The following is a 23,207-nucleotide window of genomic DNA, read 5'->3' as shown; positions in this document are numbered from 1 at the left end:
CTCCTCATCCCAGCTCCTGGATTTTTTGGTGCAGACAGCAGAGACCCAAGGAGCAACGGTTTTGTAATTAAGCTGATTTTAGTTCAAACTGCCAAGAAGAGGGGTATTTTCACTTTCTCCCCGCTCCTATCCTTACCTTTGTCCTTCTGTTGGCATGACCATCAGCCAACCCAGGGAACTGATCCAGCTGGAAACTGTTTGTCTTTTCCCTTTCTGCTGGGTTAGTTTTCAGAGGGATCAGATTCCTAATCTGGCAGATCACTCGAGAGCTGGTTTTGGCACCAGAGAGAACACATGACCCAGCAGCACGGACTTAGATCAGCCGAAACCAAGCATCAACCTACACCCGCAGAGAACACCCATGACCCACCCTATACCCACGCATGCAAATATCATCTGTCTGCAGAAGGAAAGAGGCTTTTTCCATGGTAGTGTTCTGCTCCCAGAGGGGAACAGGCATGTTTTGGGTAGCGGTGAGACACCACCTCCCATCTCTACCTGCTCCACTTGCACGTCCCTTGCCACTGCTCTGCTGCCCCTTCTCCTCAGCTCTTTGATAAAGCCCAGGGCTCCACTCCAGCCTCCCTCTCAGATCAGTATTTCTTTCTTTAAACAGTACCATGCCAGGCACATTCTGTCCTCACGGACACTCATGTATTTACCAGCAGCCACAGACACGTGTAAGATACGCATGGGCACGTGCATGCCCAGGGCAGATGCACACAAGCACAGACCTAAAATATCACTGAAATATTCTGGTTCCCCCAGGCTGAAGAAATGGGCTGTATTGCTCTGAACCATCACTACACGATGTTTCTATGGCTACACCTTCCCTGGCTTTCACTCCTGCGTTCAGCAACACATTCGCTTTGTCTGTCTGTCTCTCTGCCTCTCCCTCGCACGTACACGCACGCAAACTAGACATCCCTTCTTCCCTCACTCAGCCACCCCCTCTCCACTCCAAATAACACCTCCACTCTTCCTCCCACACACAGCCTACAAATTCAGAGTGGTTGTTTCTTGAGACCCAGCAGAAGAGGGGGCACAGACTTCTGATCCAAACTGACTGCAATCCCACAGCCAGTCTCCTGAGCCTCCAAGCCTGTTTACAGCAAAGGTGGAGCTGGTAGTGTTTACGGGAGATCTTCAGCGTTATTTATGGTGGCATGAAACCAAAGCAGCATGCAAAGAGCAGGCAGATCCCTTCGTCCCCCAAGCCGCTCACAAGAGGCTGGAGAGCTGGCGTGCTGAGTGATAATAAAGAAGAAAATGCCTCCCAGGAATGCTCTAACAAGAAACCTCATGCAGAGGGGGTCAGCAGTACCTTGGCCTCAAGGTGACTTGTTTAGCAGTGTGAAATGAAGATATCGGTCGGATGTTGGGGAAATGCTAATGGCTGGGAGCAGCTCATGTCAAGCTGAATAAATCCCTTGCTCTCCATTCCGAAACACAATGGCACATGAATGACTAAGCAATTCTGATAACAATTCAATAGACAAATGTCAGCTTGCTTTGATTAAACATTACTTCTGGAGCTGTTTCAGGGCAGCTAAAGACACATCAGCCTGTCTCTCTCACCCCAGTCCTCCCAGCAACCCAGCCAGGGCAGAGACACATTTATTTCACAAGAACTATAACTGGTTTTTTTCCAAAGCAATTGGAACTCCTGTAGTGTCTGAACTTAGTCTAGGTTTATGCAAGCACAGCTGGGGGGGGGGAACAAAACAGCCCCTCTATTTTAAGATCTCAGTTTCACTGTCACTTCTCCCTTGCTACATCAGTTATCCCTCAGCACAGTAATAACATGGTCCAGTTTGAAGATATAGGTGGAACCAAGCCATGTAATTACCACATTTCCACATATATTCTTGTGTATTTGCAGTACTGAAATAACACTCCCCTAGCGCAGGGTTAGTCCAGACAAACAGTTCAATTTAGGAACGTGGCTAAAACATGCAGCTAGGTTTTTATACGGTGCAGGTCTAATCCATTTTTTAACTATGTCCATATCTGTGCTGTAGGTTGGCCCTTTAAAAATGATAACTAGTCCTTTTATTTTTGCAGAGAACATTTACGTGAGCAGCTTTTCCCAATTTGAACCTTCTACCTTGCCAACCCCCAAATCAGTTTTGAATGATGAGAGGAATAACCTCATCCGCACACATGGGCTTATACCCTTGTCTTCAGTCAGTTGTGAAATAAGCTGCTCAGCGCTGCATCCGTAATGGGGACTGCAGTGCAGATGGCAAAAGCGTAGTCACAACTCGTGCTGTGCCTCCGCCAATAGAGGTGTATAATGCAAGCAGAGCAGCTCAGAGCAGCGTAACACACCGGCAGCGAGGAGAGGGAGAGAGGCTGCTACCTCTGAAGCATTTCCACCTTTCTATCTATAGAAGAGACTATCTGCGGCAACAGTAACATGGAATGATGACTGGAAGATCCTGAGTGAAATACGGTCTGCGCTGCAGTCTGTGGGAATGAGGATTTCAGCCCGTGATCAGTGCTAGGCTGTGTTTCAGTGGTGCTTACTGCTTTGTAGTTGAGAGAACGCAAGGAGAAAAGAAAGCAAGAATCTCCTACACCTCCGCCCTACCGATCCTTTGATCACTAAGAAGGAAAATCATCCCTTGCAAATGTCCACAGCCACCACTGGTCCCAGGGGCCTCATTGCTGCATTTGAGCATAGTTTAGAACAGTGAGCGATAACGTTATTGCTCTAATCCCACTCTCAAGAAAGCCCCTTGGCTGCTTTCCGTTCTCCTGGGCTGAGAATGAACGTGTGGAAGCAATCTGCCCTTGTATACACACAATCAACATCTACAAGAGTACATTGAGTCTGTGCTACCTGGGTTATTGTGAACTGAGGCTATTGCTTTAGATGTGGTAATTGGCAGATGCTGCGTCCCACAGGCAGAGGCCTCAGAGGAGACATCTACACCGAGTATGCACAAAAAATTCATAAGGACAATGACTGCGCGTTTGTGCGTAGGTGCATATACAAATACATGCACGGCAAGTAACTAGAAGAGTCCTGCTTGCACCTAGCTGCAGAGGGGAATTCTCAACTGATTTTTGCAGCTCCTATTTGATAGTACAAAGCTGCTTTGCAAAATCACCAGGTCGGCCCTTACAGCTTTGTTATTTTCAATATTCTTTGAGAGTTTCCTCTGATGCCTGATTTGCTTTATTAGAGAAACCTACTCAAAGGGATTTGTGTGCATGCTCAGCTTGATTTGTGAACTCCAACAGGAGGGGCAGCCAGTAAAATTAATGAGGTTCTGGGCAAATGATTGCACATGCAGACCCACAGACATAAAGCATTAACTGACTGTCTAATTAACAAAGGCCACGTGCCCGATTAAGCATGCAAATGCTGCTGCTTATACACGCACATTGACACACATTAATGTCTCAGCGAGGATACATTTGCAAGTGTCTGTTTGGAACGATGATGAAGCACGCAACCTGCTTCCATAAACACTTTTCAGTATGCAGAAAATATATACATGAAATAATCTGCTGCCCATTTCTGTAATGAGCACAAATTCTTTCTGGAAAGCAACACAGCAGGTCTCCAGGCTCATGCGGGCACTGCTTTAAAACCACCTTCTAGAAGGGGGCAAACAAAGGACAAAGAGGCCTTGAAAGAAAAGTTTGAACTCCGTTTCAGTCATCTTGTCGTTGCAAGTGAAGGGCTGCTTTCATGTTACAACGTCATTGTGCTAGGTGATAAGAGGTCAGGGGCACACGGTCCTAGTCCTAACTCTGCTATGTTCTTATCACATAACACTCACCTTCTTGGTCTTCATCTCCTTCCTGATTAACGCTCATTTTTTTAAAATTCATGGCCATAAAATTAAAAAGAGGAAAAAGAATCTAAAATGTCCAACAAACAAGAGCTAGAAACAGCGATGTCTCTCTCGGAGGTGGTGGTTACAGAACAAGATAGCTGTTCTGTATCAGTTCACTTAACTCAATTAACCGTGCTGCCAGATCACATCATTTTGGGACACAGACACGCTCACTCAGCTGGGGAGGCCAGGAAGGCAAAATCCTCTAAAGCTGGTAGCAATCTCTGGGTGCCAGAGAAAAAATTTTCAGCACCAGCTGCAGATCCACGTCTGTCGTTCCGCTGGGTCACCGCTGCAGAGACCAGCAGCTGACCTGCAAAGAGTATTCCCGAGAGTGCTGGAAAGGTCAGGAAGTACAAGAGACCTATGAAGGATCCTGGTCTGTGTGAAACAGGGACACAATTTCTCGGGAGACCACATAGCAGCCTCCCAGTACCTAAAGGGGCCTACAGGAAAGCTGGAGAGGGACTGTTTACAAGGGCATGGAGTGGTAGGACAAGGGGTAATGGCTTTAAGCTGAAGGAAGGCAGATTTAGGTTAGATATTTGGAAGAAATTCTTCCCTGTGAGGGTGGTGAGGCCCTGGCACAGGTTGCCCAGAGAAGCTGTGGCTGCCCCTGGCTCCCTGGCAGTGTTCAAGGCCAGGTTGGATGGGGCTTTGGGCAACCTGGGCTAGTGGAGGGTGTCCCTGCCCATGGCAGGGGGTTGGAACTAGATGGGCTTTAAGGTCCCTTGCAACCCAAACTACACGATGATTCTATGAATTTGAACTTCTACTCACCCCTGAGCCTTGAATGACCAAATCCTGCCCTCTGCTCCCCTCTGTGCACCTCTGCTATCTGCAGCGGGAATTGCAGAGAAGATACCTGAGCCCGCACTTTGCATTTGCTTGTGGCTGGTGGGTTCACTGAACTGAAGCTCAGGGCTTCCCTCAAGCCCATGACTCAGCCCTACTCCCCCCTAAATGCTCAGAAACTCAGTTTCTCCAAGGAGCGAGGGAGGCCAAGGAGGGGGGGTGTTAGAAAAACTAGTTATGGCTGCAGAGTGTTTCCTTGCTGCTGGAAGGTCTCCAAAGACATTTCAGGTGCTGATGAGACCTTCCAGCACATCCATTTAGAGTCTGCAGTTTCCCTTCCTTCCTGCATTATTTACCGAGCTGCTTAAAGGACTGTTGCAAGCTATTTTCTGAATCATCCTTTCCTCTCTCTGCTGTTTCATGTAATAATCTCTCCAAAATCTATTTTGGGAGAGGTGTTTTGCAGCAGAAGGTTGTTTTATTTGTTTTCTCCAAATGTTTTGTTGCAGACATAGAAAGTTGGTTTGTTAATGTGAAGTTGCTGACATGGTTGGGGTTACAGATGCTGTATCCTGACAGTCACACCTTGCTCGACTGTCCTCTCTGGAGTAGGGACGTGGAGGCTCAGAACGACAAGTGCAAGGCTGTGCCCATTAATTTGTTGTTGCAGAATTGCTCCTGATTGTCAGAGCTGCAGGCAAGGGTTTATCTTCAGAGGTGCTTGGGGATGGCAGGTTGTATTGATTTCTTAGAGCAAGGTCCCTGATAAAGGTTTGGATAGCTGAATTATTCTTATACTATGCAGAGCATCTTGGCAATCTGACTATTAAAGGAAAAAGAGCGTGGACTTTGCAAGCAGCTGTGTTAGAGAATGGAAAAAAAATTAAAAATAAAACAAGGCATATATTTTGAGCTGACCAAATTTGAAAAAGCTTTTTTCGGAAACACCCAGAAATCCTGAGTCTTTATACGTCAGACCTTATCCTCGAACTGAAGACACATTTTGCATCAGAGAGATAACACTTAATTTGCTACCCGAACTCAAAGTTTCTCAACCACCCAACATTTGTATTAGCTTATTATTTCAAATTTAGCTGCCCTGTTCTTACCCTGAAAGCATCTGACTGGGAAGCAATTGCACTTCCATGCCATACATTCAAAGCCGGAGTGCTTCGCTTGCTTCAGCAGTTTTTGGCAAAGTTCAGTGCAGTTCTCAGCTTTGAAGTATAATTGCCCAACTAGAGCAGTGACTCTGGTCTCCAAAGGCCAAAAGGAGAAAGAAAGGAGGGAGGTGGGAGGACAGCTGAGGATAGCACATTTCAGATGTGGGACACAATTATTTCTTTTTTGGAGGCCTATTTCTGGATACTGCCAGAGAGCTGGACAGCTAAAACAAGAAAGCAAATATAAAATGAAGGATCACATTAGAAAGCACACACACCCAGACACCATGGCAGGCAAGAGCTGGGGGACCTGTGTAATCAGAGCTATAATGATTCCATAATTTCACATCCAAACATAATTAGTTGAGGTACGTTCTTTGACAGCTAGAGATTTGCAAAATTAGGGTCAAGCAGGTTCATTTTTTTAATTGCTCTCATTTCCCCCCTCTGTGTTGTTTCTTGTCGCTTTATAGCCTCCTCCCTGGGCCAAATTTATCCCTGGGGTAACCCCCTTTTAAAACAACCTCCATGAATTTGATCTTTTGTACCTTGGAAGCATGGAAACATGGCAGCAAATAGCTTTCTGCCTGCGTGACTGGCCTGTCGCGTGTCTCGGCACATCTGAAGGACGGCGTGTTCGGCTTGCCAGCCGTAAGAACCCAATTCCTTAAAAAAAAAAGTAAAAAAATCAAACCACAGGCTACTCCCTGCTTCATACCTTATTGCTGTCAACTGCAGCAAAAGCAGATAGTAGGAAACCAGCCTGCCTAATTCCAGTGAGATTAGTGTCTACGGTTTCAGATGGCAGCAGAACATGCAAAGGGTGATTTAAATATGCAGCCAGATTTCATTAACTAGTTTGATTCCATCTAACTGAACAAGCCAGGATGAAAAGCCCTCCATGTTCACACATCCCGTAAAACGGTCTCTGCCAAAGATGATGCTCCCTCGGTTTAGGCACATCAGACATCGGAATTGTTTATACATTTGCACACACGGTACTTACTTGATGACCCTCACTTATGTGAAGCAGAACCATATCATCCACAGTCTATCAACAGACCTAAAGTTCCTGTGATTGCCCAAAACATGCATCAATCACACTTATTCTATCCCTGGGAAGTGGATAACAGCAACTCCACTAAATGGAGCCCAGGTCTGTGCAAACGGCTCCCCAGTCAGAAGTCACAGCCCAGGTTAGGGCTAGGGGAGCTAAATTAACTGGCCAGGAGCGTAGTTCCAGCTTGCATGGAAACACCCGAGAAGAACAAAGCTGACGGCCTCAGCACAGCAGAAAATTAAAAAGCCCAAAGACATGTCCGGCCACATGTTGCATGGCTGGCACTGTTTGTACATGCCTCCCTAGGCACTCTGCACTGCAAACACAACGGCTGGAAATTAATGTGGGCATTAGTGGTGTGCACACACATACAGGTACAAATTCTCTGTGCCCTTCACCGCGATACAAGCCCCTGCATTTATTTCATAACTGGGCAACAGGCAGAAGTACCGAGTGACAGAAACTTTACATAAACATACTCACATGCAGCAAACATTTCTACGTGTCTCACTTTGACATATTTTATGAGTTTGGGCAGGTTTTTATTCAGAAAAAACAGAAGACAGGAGATGTGAATTTTTCTGGTAGATGCTCTGTGTCTTTTTTTGCACTCCAAATCTTTTTAGTGATTGATCGGGATAGCTGAGGCCACAGTAAAGCTTCAGGTAGTTTGTGATGAAGTGCATATGGGTCACATGAGGTGGGGGGTGGGGAGCAGAGATTATATTTGTGCAGCACACAATGCTTTGGTATAAATTATATTAGTATTTACATAATCTATAAATATGCTAATTTTATACATTAATCTTTTGTCCTCCAAAATAGCAGAGTCCTTCACAACACATGAAAAACACAGTTACTTAAAGGATACAGCAACCCACACAAAATGGCAAACTGGAATTTGTGGCAAGGTCACCAAGACACAAGTTTTACTCAATCAAAAGGACGTAACGATCTGTAATGTCAACACTGATTGCCATTTTATACCATCATTCATAAAACAGCCTTTATTCAAAGAACAGCCACATGAAAGAGACATCAGTAGCAACGAACCAACAGAAATTTCAATGCCACTGTTAGATGTCTTGATTTTGAAGCTGTCCCGTAAGACCAGAAACTACACGGGCATCACATGGAAGATTTGTCTTAGAGAACCTGGGGAAAAGGCATTCAGCATCCAGGCCCAGCGCCCCGGGTTGAAGCGGCTATGTACAATTTGTCCCTTCTCCAACCCACAACCTTCCCATATCGCCCAGGAACACCAAGTGCCACGTGTCCCCCGGTCCCTGGGATGGCAAACCCAGCAGCTCCAACGCTCCTGAGTCCTGCCACACATGCATGCACACAAGAGCAGTTGTGGGACATTTATACCCTGCCATTGCTGAAGGGACGCTTCTTCAAGCTGTTGCTTTAGTTAGATTAACAGCAGCACCCTGCACCGCTTCATCTATAGAAGACCTTCCTCAAGCCATAAGGACTGAAGATCTCTCAAACGTTGTTGGCTTTAATGAAAGCTTCAATTCGGCAAAAAATCACAGCACAGCCACTTTCACCCGGGGTCATTCCACCCTGAACTGCCCCACACACACTCTACATGCTTATGGGCACCCAGTACAGCTTTGGAAGGCTGATACAGAACATAATGACATGGATCTGAATCAAGATCAAAATATGGGTGTTTCCGCAATCCAAACCAACAGGACCAGGTTTTACCACCCAAGGAAGCCAGCGTGCCAGGCCATTTTGTAGGCTGGCGAGGGAGGTCACTATCTGTTCCATTAACAGAAGTAAGGAGCCATCCACTGACATCCCATTTTAGAGGGCAACAAGATAAACTCCATTAAAATGGAATCTAGGATGCCAGGGGACAAGCTGAAAAGACATTATACAGTCTGGCAGCAAAGGCAACAGAGTTCCAAAAAAATAAATCACGTTAAAGCATATGCAGCCCCGGCGAGGACACCTGAAGTTTGCACATATGGCTGCTCCGCTGGGACAGGCCTGTCTGCTGCGGGCGTGCAAATCAAAGCGTTTGCATCTCATTACCCAAGCTGGGAGACATCAGTCAGGGCTGGGATGAGTGGCTGAGATTCCCCCAACGCTGTAATGGGGTGACAGTTTGGCAGCATCAGCAGTCAGATTGGCCTTTATCCTTCACAGATGTTGCTGTGCTAAGGACGAGGAGGTGTTTATTTTACAGGATGATGGTGTCTTGGCCTATGGCACACAGCCAAACAGCCCAAGGTCAGCTTTCCATATATTGGAGGGTTTCTTTGGCATCCCTGCTAAGCAGCTACAGCATTCTTGGTTGCAGCACTGGTGAGGCAGGAGGGAAGGTGGGGAGCGTCCCTATGAGGGGAATCCTCCAAGTCAGCAATGCCCAGGGTCTGCACAGCCCAAGGCAATGACACTGGAGCTCCTCAGAGCTTACACGTCCAGATGGCTGCTGTGGATCAGATGCTTTAGATGCAATAAAAGGGAAAATGTCACATTAATATTCTCACTTCTCTTCTTGTCATAACGCCGTTCATCTCCACTGATCCCACTTCAGGCACAACTAGATTGGGGTGTGCGCACTGAAGTGCACCCAGGGAAACCTTGGAAAAGAGTATTTCCAATCCCCTAAGAAGATTCTTCTCTCTGTGTGTGCTACAAATTCATAATAATGTTTTCTTAAGGACCAAATCTTGTCTCACTCGTACCTGTGTCAATACGGAGTAACTGCACTGAAGGTGAATTACTAATCGTACTCATTTCTAGGACCATCAACTCACTATTTGAAAGTTTTCCAAGTATTCAGAATTAACAGCTCTCATGATTTCCAGTGGTGCAAATGAAATCAGAATCTGGGTTAATTTTCATACAGAGAACTGAGAAGGATCAAAAAGAGCTTGACACATCTCCACTTTCATGGAAAAGCTCTGACTATGAGGTTTCCTATTTCTAGTTTTGGGGAAATCCTGAAAGGGTACTGCTCCAAGTGACAGCTTTCCATTTGCATTGCACTTTCAAACGCAGAGCCCACAGAACCCAGTATTCCCTGAACAGTACACGTGGGGCTCCTGAACACTGCCATGCAGAGATTCCTGTTTGCTTAGTTTAAGCACTGTGTTAAGCAGCGTTCCCCGATACATGCTACTGCCCATTTTGCACTAACTCTTGATAAAATCAGGTCTGAGACTCAGTTTCTGTCTCAGTCTGTGATGACCTGACACAGCGGCCACTAAGGGGACATACCTAGAAATCCTCACCTCGAAAGCCATGCTGAGTTCATTGCATTTTAACAATGGGAAATAGAAGTACTGCAGCAAACAGCACCTTATTACTCCAGAGAGACAAGCATTAGGGAATAGTTTAAAATGCAAATTGGCTTTATGTACCTTTGAACTGAAATATCCTCACCTTCAAATTCCCCCCGCCCCCAAGCTTTAATGGGGATTGATAGTCCTATGTGCCAAGATAGATCGAACACTATTTTTAATCACATCTTACAACCACACTGTCCCAAATGCTTTGCATGACAAAGCAACCAAGGGAGCAAAATGAGAGAAAACCGTGAGCCACAACACAAGGAACAGATTTGTGCTTCAGATCCAAAGCCCTCAAGAGCGATCTCACAGAGTGATCTCAAAAGGCAGAGGAAAGGAAGAAAGGAAAGGCTGTAAGAGATGAGGCTGGAGCAGAGCTGGAGAGCTGACAAGGTGGAGAGAAACAGGAAGGGAACCTTTCGTAAAATGGATTAAGCTGTAGGAGCCGAAAGCATTAGAGGCAAAGGCTTGGGGCAGAGGGAGGGCACTCAAGGACACTGCAGCATAACTTGCAAGTGCTTGAAGCTTGCACTGAACTTTCTGTTCCCGGCTGCCTGTTTTGGAGTGTGTTCTGGGGATGCCTCCTCTTGGGAGCTCGCCTGCTGGAAGAAGGTTACGAAGCCGCAGCTCGGCAGTGCTTATGTTGTAGCATGACAGCAGCACATAGGCATGCTGTGACGCAGCATCTTTATATGGCACTGAAAAGTCGTGCTGGAGTAAAGGGATTGGATTTGCAGGTTTTACAACTATCAGGGACCCTTTGTGGCCTGCAACGGTAGCCACTCAGAACGTGTGGAATTCAGCAGTTTCTTTCTGCAGAGGATTGGAGCAGTTTCCTCAGGTCTGTTCCACGTGTTGCTCAATTCTACCCCACTCCGCAAACTTCCCTGAGTTGGGATTTGAATCTGCTCTGCGCACAACAAATCTCAGCCAAAAAAGAAGCCTCACATGGTTTGCCCAAATCTGTTCAGCGATCCCAGAGGTCATTACAAAAGTTAGTAAATATTAACAAACTCTCTTGCAAGACAGCATGTACAGTCAGCGTGACAGACCTGGGAAGTTTCTTCTTCTCCAACATACAAGGTGAGGGGCCGTGTTTGGCAGGTTGATGCTGGGATGTGGCAGGGGACACCAGGGGCAAGCTGGAGCTGCAGCGTGTGCTGGTTAACACAGCCCACCGAGAGCGGGGGATGCCCAACAGCTCACCAGCTATTTGCAGCACAGTGCGCTCGACTCTCCATTTCTGCATAATCCCACATGCCAGAGGCAGCTGGGCACAGCCTTGAGCACGGGGTCATGAAGTGGGAGAGAGGTGGTTGTGCTGAGCTGCAAGAGGCAGCGCTAGCGGAGGGGAAGGCAAGACAGGAGCCAACTGTGCAAATCGCACGCTTGGTGCGGGAACGCCAACAGGTCCATCCCGCGCGGTGTGTGAAAGTGTTGCTTTCTTACGGGAGCGAGAGATCCCCATGTGTGCCTCTGTCTGAATATTCAATGTATAAATACAGGTTGTGTTTTCATTCTGGGGATGGGCTACAGTAGGGTATAGATAGACTGGAGGAGAGTGGAGGTGGAGCAGGTGCATCATAGGAGCAGAATAAGCCCGGGTTACCCCGTGGTCCTGCAGACCTCCCCAAGCCATTAAATCAGGGCTGCCGTCTGAGACGGACTTAAAAATTTGCACTGGAGGCCTGTAAGGTCCAGCCACGCATGAGTAATAGAAACGCAAGTGATTTGCTTTCCATCAACCCAAGCAAGGAAACATCGAACCCAGTTAATCAGATTTAGTAACATTTTAACCCAGGCAGTCCCTAGCACCAAGCATCTGGCAGGGGAGTCGGGACCCACGCGTATTTGCCACCTTTGCCACAGCAGCACAGGGAAAGCTCCTATTTTGCAACCTCAGTGCTCCCCACCACGAGCTCCACCTTTTGCCTCATACTCCCAAATGCCACATGAACCCCCACGTGAACCCCCGAGGAAGGTGAGCAAGGGGAAATCCAGGCTCAGCACTTCTTGCAGCTCTTTTCCTGCGTGGCAGGGACCTGTCCGCCATGCAGGAGTTTCTTGCTGTAGCACACGCTGCTTTCATTTTCCAGAAGGGAGCTAAAAGCTAAAAGCTTATTTCTTGGGAAAGGGCAAGGGGTGCCTCTTCAGTCAGCCAGCAGTGACCTGGGCTCTGGAGGATGGAAAGGAGGTGGCTGACACTTCTGTATTGCTCATCACCTTATTAGAAGCAAACTGCATTAACCTCGCCTGTGTATGGGATGGACAGAGATGCCAAGTCACAGAAAGCATTCGGGCTGTTTTCAGTATAAATGTCAGAGTATCTCAGTCCCACAGGATACTCAAATGGCTGCTGCTCCCACCCAGGAACAAACTGTAAACCCTGCAGAAGGGGTTCTGCTTCTTCTGCCCCTGTGCCACGTGCGATCCATCATCAAACCCTGCTCCTGTGACTCACTAAACTTATTTTCCTAAAATGATATATCTGCCTCTAAGTAAGTGCCACTGAAAGAGTTTCAGCCCTAGGAGAAGGATTTTGAGAGCACCGTGCTCAGATAAGCAATCTGTATTGAATCCTAACGAGAACATCTCATGGGCACACTTGCAGTAATTATTATATAAGAAGTAGTTTAATATGAGATTACGTTCCTGTATCTTTTGTACTCCACAGACAAAGTACCACGCAAGGCAAGGAAACCGAGGAGCTTTGTAATTGTCTCATGTCCACACACGTGACTGCTACTGCTGCTCAGTTCTTAAATAGCACAACGCAAACCCTAAGTCAGAAGTCCCTGTACACCCAGTTCTTCCATTAACTGCTTCGTGCAAGGAATGCGGGATGGGACACCATCACGCCGGGCCAGGACACTATCCTTCCCATGCTCTCTGCTTACTGGGAACCCCTTGAAAGGCTCAAACTGAAATCTGTTACTGTAATGAAGCAGACACTGTTGCCCATGAAAACTAAGCTGCACAGACTGCTTTGTTTTTGTAGGGTTGCTAGGGAGCACTGGTTACTATTATTGATTTTTTTAAGGCCTCTGAACTACTTATCAAAACACGTTCTTCCATGCGCACCAGAAGTAATGAAACCTGATTTCCTACAGCTTTGTGTCCTTTGTCTCTGAACCCTTTTTCCCAGTGCAATGTCCCCTCCCTCTCCCAAAAGCCAGGATCTCCCTCCCACATCTCCCTTCTGCTTGGCAGAGCAAGAGGGAGCAGAAGCGATAGCTGGGTCACAACTATAAACTTGTTTATTGGCTGGCTGGGAGCTACAAACAGTGGCTGATTGCTAAATTCTGCCTATTTTGCTCTCGCTGGGGGACTAATTTTGGACTTTCTCTACTATCCAGTCATCAGTTTTCATAAAATTTGTAGGAACTTCATTCTCTTTGTGATTTGATGAGTCTAGCTGAAATCTGGCCAAAAGCTTTTTCTGAGGGGAAAAGGGAGCAGTGGATATGAAGGCTGTCAAGATGGAAATCAGGCTGAAAGCACACACAGTAAGGAACTGCCTAGATTTTGCAATGAGATACACAGGAAAAAAATATCTCATTAAGTCCCAGATACTCAGTGTCATATTTGTAGCTGTATCTGATAATGATTCTTCTGACACAGACTATTTAACAAACACACCTAGGACCTGGCAAGCGTGACTGTCAGAACACTGATGTGATGAATATTCACACATCAGGATGTTGCCATTTAAATGACATAGATACCATTGAAATGCCAGGGTCCAGAGTGCAAGAGCAAATGGAAAAGGTCTGAGAAACCCAAGCCTTGAAGCTGACCACTTGTTAACGGCAGCTTTGCACCTCTTCTACAAGACAGGAGAGTAAGTAGCCTTCCCTTTCTCAAGTTTTCCTTTTAAAAGGATCTTTTTGGGAAAATTTCTCATGGTTGCTAACAAACATTCAGCCGCACCAGCACTAGCAACACAGGGAGAGCGTAGGCGTGACGCACCTGTGAATATACTGCAACCCTGTGCAAGCACTCTCGTGTGTGTGTGTGCATGCTAACAAGTATCTTTGAGCAAAGGAGAGCACATGTGAGCGCACAGACAAGTCCAGTGTGCCTGATCTACTCATCTGGTCACCTTTGCATGTGATTAAATGTGGAAACCAGCATGGTCAGGAGAAAGCATGCACACACATCACAGTCACAGAATCTCAGACCACCCTCTCAGTGAAGAATCTTTTCCTGATACCCAACCTGAACCTTCCCTGTCACAGCTTCATGCTGTTCCCTCGGGTTCTATCCCTGGTCACCAGATGGAGGAGATCAGCACCTGCCCCTTTGCTCCCCCCCCTTTGAGGAAGCTGTAGGTCACGATGAGGTCTCCCCTCAGTCTCCTCTTCTCTAGGCTGAACAAACCAAGGGACTTCAGCCTCTCCTCATACGTCTCCCTCTCTAGACCCTTCACCATCTTTGTTGCCCTCCTTTGGACACTCTCTAATAGTTTCATGTCCTTTTTGTACTGTGGTGCCCAAACCTGCACACAGGACTCTTGTCCTGCCACTGGGCACCACTGAAAACAGCCTGGCTCTGTCTTCTTTACACCTTCCCTTCAGGTATCTGCACACATTGATGAGATCCCCTTTGAGCCTTCTCTTCACACTGAACAGTCCCAGCTCTCAGCTTCTCCTCATAGGAAAGATGCTCCAGTCCCTTAATCATCTTAGTGGCCCTTCACTGGACTCTCTCCAGTAGTTCCACATCTCTCTTGTCCTGGGGAGCCCAGAAGTGAACACAATACTCCAGATGTGCCCACGAGCACAAATCCAGAGTGCCTTAGGAACTGTCAAGGGAGACAGTACCAAGAGCAGAGTGACAGGCATTTGGTCTCGTGAATACCTTCTTCCTAAACCTAGAGACTTCCTTCTTATTGCCTTCCTGCTCTGATGTGACTCTAGGAAGAACAGCCTCCGGGGAGGAGGAATTTGGTGACAGGCAAAAAGGAAAAGGAACCAGGCTGCGCACCTTTCCCAGGCTCTCACGGCAGGGCTGAGGACAAAGCAGCAGCTATTGGATCAATATCTCAAAGATGTCTTCAAACATTACTTATCAACTAGAAAAGTTTCATCTCGTGTGAACAGCTCACTCCCCAGAGTCCCACCACATTCAACGAGATGTTATTTATACTGAAAAAGGTTTTTTATTCACTCTTTCCTCTCAATTGATAAGCTCTTACTGCCATCCCACTTTGATCAGCCTCAGCCCCAGTTGTGCCCAAGGTCTGGTCTAGTTCCAGCCCATCTCATTATCTCAAGCACCAGAAGCAGGTGGTGTTTACAGAACTTGCTAGAAGAAACTGGATTTCTGCACAAAGAATGCAAATCTGAAGGCCACACTGGGAAACACAACTTGTTCAGAACAAACACTATTCAGCTGTATTTATTATGTATCTCTTTGCTGTCTTATTCCTATCCCACTTCTTTTCCCTCCTTCTTTCCCATTTCTTCTCTCCTTCCTTGTTGTCTTTTCCTCTCTAAAGGACAGAGTCAGCATCCATCGAAGTCAGGGACAAAACTTCCACAGACTTCAGTGGTGTGTGAAACCTTTCAAACCTTCTGACCTCTCCTCCCCAGGCAGCAAATCACCCCAGTTAGTTTCACTGTGTCCAAGTATGGGGAGAGCATTAAACCAGTGAACAAAATGAAGGGCGTGAGAGATGATCTAGGCCAATCTCTCTGATCCAGTTCAGACTTATTTTGCCCAGGGCTAAAAAAGTGAGGGCTGTGCTATGCCAGAATGGATCCAGGATGTTTCAGAAAACCACAGATGAGACACCTTTGAAGGCTGAGCTTGTTCTTTTCAATTGACTTGATGGAGAGGGTAGACTATTCTGACTGTAATTTTTTTAAATGTCAACTTCCAAAAAGAAAAAAAAAAAAAAAAAAAGATGACAGTGAAAGGAACAGTGGTAGACACTCACACCAGTGTCACTTGCAATCCTGAGCTCCACCATAACACCACCAGTCCTTCCTCACACTACCCAAAAGATGCAATTTCCCATCTAAATCAGTCCACCAGAAGCTTTGTCACTTGTCCAGCTTTAGCTAATTTCTACAAACACCTGGAATGTGAAGTTCAGATTCAACATCTGTTTTGTATGCTTTTTCATTCTCTGCCTTATTTTCTTTTAATCCCTTTTGCTCACTTGTGCAACTTCTACAGCTCTGCCCTCCCCCTTCCATTCCTCTTGGGAGAGGTAAGGCTGTATCCCACCAATTGTCCAATTGACCTTGGACAATTTGCACATGCCTGAGGATAGCAGAAGTTACTGGAAACATTTAGCTATACGTATCGAGGTACCACAGCTCCACAATGGCACCTTCCTCCCTGCTGTTGTGAGCCTGGCTGACCAACATGAGGACCTTCGTCCTCAGCAGCCCCTTTAGCTCCTAATTTCAGAGTTTGCATCGCAGCTCCCCTGCAGCCCTCCCTACTATATATATACTTGCCAGAGCAGACTCCTTAGGTGTACCAGCGCGCATCCCATCCTCTCCAAGCACAGCTAAAACCCAAACCCTGAACTTAATCCCAGTTCTGTTTTGCAGTTGCTGCTAGGATTTGCCAAGCTTTCCATTCAGTCGTGCTCAGCTCAAAATTAAGCTCCATGCTAAGCACTGTGGGAAGCTGCAATGGAACAAAATGGACTACAAGGCTGTCGGACTTATTTTTCACTCCTTACATTAACTAATTAGCTTTCTTCCTCATTAAAGTCCCTTCAAGCATATCAATTACCCAGCTCTGATGGCAGGGATGGTACAATAGCCCTCAGTGCAATCAGATGACTTGGAATTCAGCACAGCAGACCAACAGGGCAGAGGATTGGGTTACCCGTGTGTCAGCAAAAGGGCATTATTCTCCTGACCTCCCTTTTGCAACAAGAGCTGAATGGTGGTTAGGAGAGGGGAGAGGAAATGCCAGGAAAATAGCACAATAAGCATCTTCCTAGGAGCTGCAAGGGGAAAACAGTGCTGTGACAAAAGACAAGAAATATTTAAATGTCGGTCTAAAATTAGGACAGCCTAAAACTTGGCCTCTGTCTTCTTTTGTTTCTAATGGGAGCAGCCTTGCAATTTCTGTCTTGGTTAAAACAATTCTCTCGCTTCCCTCTAGGAAAATGGAGGGAATGGTGAAGACAACGGATACGTCTTAGCAGTCCCTCCACTCTCAGAAGCTCGTGGCCCAGCACTCGCCCACAATAAACATGCTTAGCCCAGCAGCTCAACAACAGCAGATTTCCATAGGTGAATTTTGGGTCAGTCTCAGTTTTCCAAGCCAATTTGCCCATCATTTGTTTCAGTAATATCATATTTGTGAATTGTTGCTATCCCCTCTATTAACTGGGTTCTTTGCATTGTCTTGTACCTGAGCTGTACATTCCCCATCTGCCAGAGACAATTACAGCTATGCTTACCTCAGATGCAAATGATTTCTTGAGCACCACCAAAAAAAAAAAAGTAACGGCACTGACATTGTATCTGTTAATCTTAAACCACTACATTCAGTTGGTTACATGGATGAAGATGCATGGCTTGGTGCAGCTGAATACTTAAAAGCACTGAGACAATAAGAATGCATTAAACTTTTATCTCCAGTGCTACAGCTACAATAAGCAATCAAAGAAATTGCCACTCTCCCAGGGCTCTGGATTGCCTAAAGGAAACTAACTTTTGTCTGTATGTGTGTGTGTGTGTATGAAGAAAAATGGATAAAAGGATCTCAAACACCAGCTGCAGTGTGTTTGGCTACTTTGCGTTAGGCAAACGACGAGCGCTGAGCATTGCACAAAGCTCAGAAGGCAGCAATTTTATGCAGTCAGATATAGGCAGGAAGAAATAAGATATTTTTCACTCCAAGGATTTCATGATCAAGCCCAGCTTTTTTATTTTTTTTTTAATGTAAAATTTATAGGAGACAATTACCAATCTGATATTCCTTTCAGAACCACGTTGTGAAAAAACTCTTTACATAAGCCTTTCTTTGCCTTGATACAACATTTGGGGACCTGTATGCCACCACACGCCAGGTGTAACTCACCTTTCCATGAGTGGTAGCAATAGCAGGACTATCAAATCGCATTATAGTTTCTAAAACTACAACAAATTAATTTAAAAGCTCTCATAAAAATTATACATATTCCTTTTCAATTTACTCTCTGGCCATTTAATGATGTAGAAATTTCATTTCTCATGAAATATCCACAAACTGGCCACTTTCCTCATGAAATATGCATGAATTATAAAATTCCTTATGCTCTTGAGAAAATAAACCACTTTAATCTAAGAAAATGCTCCAGTTTATAATGTCAGAATGCTTTTTTTCCCCCTTTTTTGACTCAGAACCAGAGCGGTTTCAGAAAAGAAGGTGCTTGACACGTTCCAACCTTTTAATGTGAAGGGAAATGCTGTTTAAACAAAAAAAAAAGATGATAGAATTCCAAAACAAATCTTTGCTTTTCAAATGTTGTCTTCTTGTTTATTTTCCCACATTCCTTCAATAGGCAAACTTCTGTGGTAAGAAATCATATTATTTAAATAACTTTCTGTTTTCAATCCACTTTGTTTCTTGGGTTCACATTTCTCTGTGTATGTTTTCTCTGTACCTCAGATAAAACTGTGTGAGTATCAACGAGGTATTTGCTACAAGAACTATAACACCACTTTCTCCATTTGATTAGTATAGGTCCAGGAAAAAAAATAAAATTCCCCCATCACCCCATGTGCACAATTGTCTCACTTACAATAGTGCCTTTCATCAAAGAATCTGCAAGAGCTGTACTGGGAAGCAGCGTTATGTGTACTTTACAGTGTATTAAAATAACCTTTTCTAGAAGTCCTTCACGTGAAATAACTTTTTTTTTTTTTTTAATATCCAGTATGAAGCGTTTTTATTTCAGACTTTAGAAGTGGGAAGTTACTGCAAGTTACAGACTTAAGATGGATAGGGGGCTTGGGACAATTTTCAAATTAACCCCAAAACATATCACCTGGGCAGCCAGAAACTGATGGGCCTAAAAAGCAAACATGTTGGAAAGCGTTTCCTCCGTGAGCTGCCTCAGGCCCCACAATGAGTAAATAGAGGAGTACGGATGGCCTCTCAAACCCCAGGTGAGTGCACAGCCGAGTGTGTCAAGTCACGGCCATGGCCATGCTCTCCAGACCGACGTGCAGGGCATCGCAGCCAACCAGCTTCATGTCAGGTGGAGTTGTCCAGACAAAGAACGAGCATTTGGGCAGCCAGAAGCTCCGCAGAACAGACGGGTTTTAGTTTAGAGCTTTAAGCATTTCTAACTCTGCCGGTATCTCCCTCAGTTTGGGATTTCCGTAGCAGCTCGGGCTGTTACACACACCTTTTCATTGCATTTTTTCATTGTTTTCCAGTTCCAGAAAGATATCAAACTAACATCCTCTCACCCCATCCCCAAAATATCAAGGGGATATTTTAAAATTAGAGGCAGAAAAACATTTCCCTTTGCAAATGGAACAGCCGTGTGAAAAAGGAGTGCCTCTCCTTCTCATAATGGGAAGGGACGAGGAGGATAGGACACACAAGCCTAAAATGAAAGCCTCAGGAAGGAGATTTCATGAAAAAATGTGGTTTTCTTCCTTGAGAATAAGCAGCATCTTCCTGAGACCCATCATGTTGATTCACTGTTTCACGTGTAAATAATTTACTAGGCTAAAAGGTCAAGAGCTGCAGGTCCTTAGAGAAGAGAAGAAAACTGCAAGCTGTAAATAAGGGACAAGTAACTTATGTGGAGCATAAAATGTGTTATGAGGCTACACATAGATATACATATGCATATATCTACAAAGGCTAAAGCAGAGCTCCAGAACCAGCAAACAGAGACAGAAATAACCTCTACTCCATGTTTGCTCCCCCTTGAACTTGATTTGAGAGCAGAAAGTATAGCAAATATGATCTTTTGGGATAGAAATTACACTTTTAAATTAGATCCATGATGCCCAGATGTACTGCTGATGGATGCATGAAACAGAGGGGCAAAAGAAATTAATTTTTTTAGCCCTACTTGTTTTCATCTTTTCATCCTCTAATGTCAGGGTAATTGCTCCTCTACTCCTGGATGTGACAGAGTCTAGTCCTTGCCTCTCTCCAGAAGGTAAGTGAACAGCTGGCTTCCTCTCTGACACCAGTGCATTTCCAATCAGCTGTCAGGCAGCATTAGGTCCCTAAATGCTCACAGCGTGTCATGCTTTCCTCCTGCTCAGAAACTCTAAATATGGGGCTTCATTCATGAGGTAGGATAGGGCAAAGAGAAGAAAAGGGTCAAACCCTGTTTGGGTTCTACAGTCAATTCCAGGGAAGAAATTCTGGAAAGACGATGCAGCCGAAACAAGTAAGGGAGCACTGACTAGCATAGTATGTTATCCTGACACAGATATTAAAATGGAAAGATCAGAAATAAGCAGCACTTTATCCCACACTCATCATTCCTCATAGCATTTTTTATAGCAGTACTGCCCTCAGTAGTAAAATCTGCGGTATGGAAAGTGAGATACTTCTCAGGTTCAGACACGAAAGGTAAATACTGCACTTTGAGAAACAAAACTTGGTCCAGCAGTTTGCACGGATAGCCTAGGTTTTTTGGTTTTACTCCTGTTTCTGACGCTACATTCCAGAGCAATCACAAGCAAGTCATTTGCCACCAAAAAGCCTGTATTTCCCTGCATAGTGGGGCAGTTACTGAATTCATCAGCTTAATTGGCATTTTTTTAATAAACATCTATAAAACATGTGAAAACCTCAAATGACAGCCAATTATTCCAATGTATTATATTATACAGATACACTGCAAGGTTTTATTTGATGATCTAGTATGGAAAATTACCCCCTTCTACATATATGGCAATAATATTTATATTATTTTTCCCACATGCTTTTAGTCTTTCATAATAATGGAAACAATGATATAAGAACTAACAACTGACATTTCTGTTTGAGGACACAGCATGTGTCTCCTCTGAACAGTTCTGCAGCAGCCCTGCTTTACAAATATACTTTCCTTAGGTACTTAAAGATACAGTACTTGGAGCTCTGAGTTGTTTCAGTTACAAGAAAGAAACCACCAAAAAGATACAGAATAAAAGAGCATTTTGGATATGGGCATAACAAATTCTGTCTACCTAAATCTCTATATACCTGCTGTTATAACACCCAGATACTTCTAAAGGTATATTAAGGTATATTATGCATACGCACACACACATGCATACATGTATTTACATATAAAATAAACCAATATATAAATTGTAATATAGTGTTTTGCACCAATAATATTTATAATGCTAGAGGGCCCAGTCTTGCAAGCAATACATAAAAACTGAACCTGAAGAGTAAATCTATTGTACTGGAATCATTACCATTAGCACATTTGCAGGACTGGGGCCTTAGTCTGAGTTGAGGGCAATTCAGAAAGTGTGTCATATATACAGCATATGTTCCACGGATAATATGTTGCCCAGCACAAATGGCAAACATGCAGGGAATACACGTTTTCTTCCAGGGCTCTGGATCCTCTGAAAGGCTGGCAGGCTGGGTGCATGGTGCACATTCTTCGGGAGAGAATTATGGGCTGGGGAACATTCCTTCAACTTCTCAACTCTTTCAATAATTTGCCACCTGTGTAGCCAAGCTGTTCATTCCGTAAATCTACAGGATCTAAAAACTCTGGCACTTCCTCTGGCTGCCAAAGAAAGCTCACTGCAGCGCTGACCCCAATCCATCCAAACACACAGCGAATACTGAGTTAACTAGTTCAAAGTTTGATGCAAAGATTAAACAGCAAGCTTGGAACTGGTAACACTCTTGTGCACGCATTTTCTCTACTTCAGAGGTTTCTGCACTGCTCTCGAGTTACCACCATGGTGCAGAGGACTAGGGTTGTATTCCTGAGCACAGCCGCATCCTACCACGCGAAGGGAACAGAATCTGAGCTTCTGCAAAATGATACGACCCTACAAAAAGTAGGCAACCTTGGCCCAAAGCCAGCGGGCGTTGCTTGTATGCTCCTAACGGAGAAGAGCAAATTTAGCCTCACTGACACCACTGCCAGATTCACCTTGGTTTATAGTCAGCTCATACTAAATCGCGTGTTACAGTTCTCATGCACAGACGTATCAGGGCAATATCTAGGTTGCAAACACACCAGGGAAAAAGCTCACCTGCTAATAACAGCAAACCAGATTTGGGTCTGTACTGCTGGAGGTCCCAGCGCAGGGAGAAAGGGAGGCAGCTTCCACAGCTCCTACGCAGGAGCAGCTGGTTTTCGCATTGCACAAGCTATGGCTGCCTTGGTATCAACTCCAGCTTCAGCAGACACAGGGACACAGAATTGCTGGAGCAGAAGTGTCCCCTGTTCACGGTCTTCTCCACCTCCTGCAACCCCATTTCCAACTCAGAAAGCCTTTCTGGCAGAGGAAACAGAAGGAGGTGGTGACGAAACCTAGCACCGATGTCACTTTCCGTGGCAAAAACACACATCTGTCAGATGCCCATTTTGAACACGCTAGGCTGGTGCAACAAAATTAAAAGTGCAACACCAGTAAGGCCCAGAAATGGCTTCCCTTTATTTTTTGATAGCATGGCAAGATTCCTAGGGGGCTTCTCCTACATGAATATTAGGAGAGCAATCTTTAAAAATAATGTTATTCTTTTTTATTTATAAATCAGTTATATTTACGAGAGGCGGGGGGGGGGAGAAATTCCATTCAGAGAAGGGAATGCCTGCATACTTATTGAGCTTTGTCTAATCTCCTCTTGGGGTTAACCCATACTTTCTTTCACACTGCCCTGATTCCTCATTTCAGAAGAGATTTATCTCTCTCTCTCTCTCTGCCCCAAATCCTTCCCCAGCACTGAGCTCTGTAGAGCTGGTAATGAGGGACATCTTGGAGCACTGAGAGTTCAAGTCTCCATTCAGTTTCTTTAGATGGACGCAGGACCATCTGAGCTTTTATGCTGGGAGCATTATCTGCAATTTCAGAAGCATCCC

General features: G+C 45.2%; 1 long non-coding RNA gene across 1 annotated transcript in view; it reads right to left on the bottom strand.

Annotated features, from left to right (window-relative positions):
- LOC142603886 (uncharacterized) overlaps positions 1–23,207 on the bottom strand; it is a 204,972-nt gene that overhangs the window by 61,949 nt on the left and 119,816 nt on the right. The window lies entirely within an intron of this gene.

Source organism: Balearica regulorum, chromosome 14 (assembly GCF_011004875.1).
Source record: "Balearica regulorum gibbericeps isolate bBalReg1 chromosome 14, bBalReg1.pri, whole genome shotgun sequence".
NCBI lineage: Eukaryota > Metazoa > Chordata > Aves > Gruiformes > Gruidae > Balearica > Balearica regulorum.
The sequence above is the reverse complement of the archived record's forward strand: the minus strand, read 5'-3'. Positions and strand labels throughout refer to the sequence as shown.